The sequence below is a fragment of the Octodon degus genome, unplaced genomic scaffold (genome assembly GCF_000260255.1).
Source record: "Octodon degus isolate 3935 unplaced genomic scaffold, OctDeg1.0 scaffold00154, whole genome shotgun sequence".
NCBI classification, from domain to species: domain Eukaryota; kingdom Metazoa; phylum Chordata; class Mammalia; order Rodentia; family Octodontidae; genus Octodon; species Octodon degus.
Window position 1 is genome coordinate 3,975,174 of NW_004524730.1, and position 4,857 is coordinate 3,980,030.

Here is a 4,857-nt window from a genome sequence, read left to right on the forward strand (position 1 = left end):
AAAATACTCCTACTCACTTCAAACGTTTATGCCATTGTCCTTATCACTTTCTGGAGCAGTTCTGGAAGTACTCTTTCATGAGTGTCTTTCCAAGGTGTGGTAAAAATTACAGTAAATGCTTTTGCCAAGTGCTGCCCAACAGAAAAGTCAGCCTGTGAAAACCATTATGGTCTGTCCCCTTTATCTTATTTACCTTATCTGGCACTATGTGACTTTTGGCTTTACTTCAAAGTTAAAATGGCTAGTGAAAGCTAAAGGTTTTGAATGAATTCAGGACACCATGGCAGCCAACACACGACAACTAAAGGGACACATGAAAGGGGACCTTCAGGAATACCATAGAACACGGCAAGAACAATGGGGTCGGCATAGAGTGCAGCAACATGGCGGCTGCCACGGATCTGGAGCTGAAGAAGGCCTGCACAGAGCTTCAAGCCAAAGTGGTGGACACTCAACAGAAGGTGAAGCTCACAGACATTCAGAATGAACAACTGAACAGAACGAAAAAGCACACACATCTTACAGATACAGAGATTATGACTTTGGTGGATGAGACTAATGTGTATGAAGGTATAGGAAGAATATTCTTCAATCCAAGGAAGTAACTCATAATCAACTGTTGGAGAAACAAAAAATAGCAGAAGAAAAAAATTAAAGAACTAGGGCAGAAAAAGTCCTACCTGGAGCGGAGCGTTAAGGAAGCTGAAGACAACATCCGGGAGATGCTTATGGTGTGCAGGGCACAGTGAGTCTCTAAGGGACATTCTCCCTTTGGACCCCTCTCATCTGCATAGGGTGGCAGCCTCCCTCTACCCAGATGGACATTTTATCTGGCCCTGAGCCACTTTCAGGTTCCACCCTGTACATTCCCCCAGCTTTACCTGCCCTGGATGCTCCGCTCTCCTGAGGTGTTACATGAATTCCCAGGAGAAGGAAGAGAGGAGCCGGGGCAGATAGATATGTTCTACCTGACCCTGCCACTAGGTATGCTAGTCAGGTCAATAAAAGATTTCTGTCACACACACAAAAGAAAGAATGATGGGGTCAAAGTGTTCCAGAGAGAGTATTTTGAGTGGGAGAGATGGCAATATGTCTTTTACTGTGTTTTTTAAAAAATAAACATTCACCGTACTTTGTGATCACACCTTGTTTACTTGCCAGGGTTCCAGGATCTGGCTAGCATCGGTCATGAATCTATGTTTCTAAGAAGCAACCCAGGATGAGGATGAGGTATGAGGCTTTGGCATCACAGCAGGGAGGGTGACCTCTAAGGTCCCTTCACCCCTGATTTCTAAGTATAGTCTCATGAGAAGGTGAGAGTGAAACCGATTATCAAATTACAAGAATAAAGTGGCTTGCTAAGAAAAGGCTTTCACTTTCTTGGGGATATATAATTAAAGCCCAGTAGATTAAAATTCCTTTAAGAAATGAGTAGCACAAAGATTAAGGCACATCTGATACAGCTTCCTGAATGGCTGCTCAAAGATTTATAGGCAAAGGATAAATCCGCCCTGCTGCGAGAAGAGAATGCCTCTTATCACTCCCATCTTGCAGGGGAAGAAAAGTGTGCAGAACAGGCGCGTTGGCTGGCAACCCCGAGCCTGGCATCAAAGGGCTTTTGCAAATCTGTTCCCAGACGAAGACAAAGAAAACCCTCTTCCAGGAAACGGGGATGGTCTGGTTGTCACTTAGGAGCCCAGCAACGTGGCACCTCAAATTTCTTTCTTGGGCACGAATTTTTTCTTATCACATATGGAAAATGAACAAAGGAACTAGGAGTAATTAGGAGGTAATGAAGTTGTCAGAATAAGGTATTGACCAAAGAGCAGACAAGGGAATAGATGAAAAATTTAAACGTTTCTAATTTAGCTGATGTGGAAGCTGCACATGTTTTGGCCATATGGGAATTATTCTCAGTGTCTAATGAATGAGCTTTTTTTTTCTGGCAAAGCAGAGAGCATCCCAGAAGACAAAGGAGGAAGAAATTTGAATCAAAGTCCAAAATGGTAATGGTGATAGTAATAGAATTTATAATTAATACCTTACATTTTACCCACCTTTGAAGAGTACTTGAATGTACATTATCTTGTTCATTTTACACAGAAATTTAGAGAAGAAACAGTCACAGATATAAGTATAGAAATGTGAGGTCAAAGAATGTAATGACACATTGGTGCTCCTGGCCATAGTACCCAGATTATTGTCTGCTATACAGAAAATGCCAATACTCCTTAAAAAACAAAGAACAAAAACTAGAAAGAAAAGAAAAAAAATAAGAAAGAAAGAAAGAAACCTGCTGCCTTTTGTCAGCAGAGAGAAATCTCAGTAAAGTATTGCTAATTTAAGAGTAGGACAGAGAGGGGACTAGATAAATTCGCTGCAAAAGGAACACAATATGCAGTAACTACAGAACTTAAGAGCTGTATATTCACAGACTTGTCAGGCTTGAAAGTTGTTGCCCATCTCCAAGTTCACTCCTACACTGCTGATGGCCACCACAGCCAGCCAGCTCTTGGCAGTCTTACAGGCTTCATCCCACCTCAGCAGGAGGTGTAGACACCCACGCCCTCTTCCCCACCACAAGGCCCAGGTCCTGGGGCCCCGCGCTCCAAGGCTTGCTGCTGTCCTGGCTTCTGAGGCTCTGGAGAGGGGCTGCCTATTTTGAGCAGAGTAGAAAGAGCATCAGCTTGTGAGGGATGAGGACCCAGATGACATCACTGGACAGTCTGTGGGGAGCAAGGAGGTGCCAAGGAGGGAGGCTCAGGGAGACAGGAGGAGAACCAGGGGTGTGAGGGGAGCCCTGCCCCTTCCCTGAGCCCAGGTGGCAGATCCTTCTGAGCCCTGTATCCTGAGACTGGCCCTGTGTCCTGACCCTGGCTGGGTCATTACAACAACCAGAAGCTAGCGCACGATGACCAGGAGACGGAGGACACAGAGCAAAGGTACCTAACACAAATGGCTTTGAAAGAACGTTCCTCCTTAAATGCCACTTGAATGCTGCTCCTCCTCTGCGCTCTTCCTTTGCCAGAGCTCAGCCAGTCAGCCTAGACTTTCATTCTCCCGAAGCTTGATGTCATATGTTCTGGCCATCAACCACCTTGCAACCCTCCCCACTAGAGTCTCACCACAGCAGGCCTTCAGCAGTCAGCACAGCTCTTCTCTGGGACCATGTCCCCTTGTTCCTCCCTTCCCTGCTGAGATCTGCAATCCTGTAATTCCTCCGGCAGGATTTTAATTCTCACCAACCACCTCAAACTTTTTGCTCACCACCTGTGCCCAGTAGGACTTGACAGCACATGAATCTGCAGTCATGCTGACTGATTTCATTTAAACCAAGGCCCCTAATCTGGAGCCTCAGGGCATCCTTCAGGCTTCCAGGCAACAGCTTTTGCTACCCAGTCTTTTCCTCTCCTAGGCAGCCAGCCACACCTTGTCTCCCTGCAACCTTCCAGGACCCCATGCCCACTCCATGCTCTCAGGGCTGGTGCTGCTCCCTCCTTCCCTGCAAGTACTGAGGTCAGCAGAGCTCTTCCTGATCTCTTAAACACGTGATGTGCAGCTGTGAGTTAGGTCCTATCCACCTGTCCACAGCACCTGCATCTTGCACTCAGCTCTCTCACCCGGGAGGGGCCGGACCTGTTGGACACCACATTATTTTCTTGTCCTGCCGTTGTCTACTAAGGAGGCAGCTGGGTTTGGTCTAGAGATAGTGTTCCCCTGGTTTACTACTCCACTGGCTTCCTGGTGGGTCTGGTCAAAGCAACCAATGGGAAAAGATTAAAGGAGGCCAGCTAGATCCAACCTCTCCTGGTGTCTGCTTCATGCTCTAGGTCATGCCCCTCGTGATCACAGGGGCTGTCACATCCATTTGCTCACCTAGCCCAGTGCACCCAGCGGGTTTCCTGCCTGCCCCTGGAGGCTGGGGACAGTCACCCTCTGCTGTTGTGCATCCACAGCTTAGCAGAGCCATCAGTTTCTTTTCTTACCTTTTTCTTCCTCTACATAAATAATTCCCTGCACCAATAATACAGATAAATAAGATAGTTGGAGTTTCTCTTGTCAGCAAACCAAGAAGCCAAGAGATGGCTCACTTGATGGGATGATGCTTGACTCAGGTGAGCATGGGGACATTGGGTGTTACAGAACAGGAATTGGAAGGGCAGTGCCCTATACCTAGGCTTCAGGGAATCTCACAGAACTTGCATATTCAGTAAGGAAAACTCACAAAATTATAGCAGTCCATACAGGGAGAGTTGCTAAGGGCTCAGACTTTCACAATAACATTAGCTTTATTTCTCACTTTTATGAAATAAAGCAACTAAAGTGATTAAAGGCAAAGGGAACGTAAAATGGGTGGATTGTAGAAAGACTGCAAATGTCAACCACAGTCTTGTGACCCATAAGTTACAAACAGAAATCTGGAAGCTGTGCCTATGTTTGTTACACATGTGACAAGTTACTTTTTCCATTTAGTGCCCCTACTATTTTATATAAAGACAGTGGCTATGCTAAGCTTTACCACTCAGTTCTTACGGCCCTAAACCCTGAGAGGTCTCATGTTGCCCTGGTGAGTTCCTGAGGGAGCTTTGCTTCTCTCCTCACCAAAGAGAAAATGAGAGTGTCTTTGATAACAGAACGTGTTTTGCCTGGCAGAAGAGGATGATGTCATCATGTGACTTAAAAACAAAGAAATAGGAGAACATTGTTCTGGTCCGAAACCTGCCCCACCTGGAAACCTTTCTCCAGTCTCCCACATGTTGCATGGCATTTGGACGGCTCCTTGGTACATCACACCCTCCCTGGAAGCTAAGGCATCCCGTGACTGCTTAATCAAGAGGGCAGCAGCCGAGATGCCAG

At 46.2% G+C, this 4,857-nt stretch overlaps 1 pseudogene; it reads left to right on the plus strand.

The window, feature by feature from the left end:
• The first annotated feature begins 383 nt into the window (after window positions 1–383).
• LOC101576574 lies at window positions 384–749 on the plus strand (annotated as a pseudogene).
• Window positions 750–4,857: the final 4,108 nt, after the last annotated feature.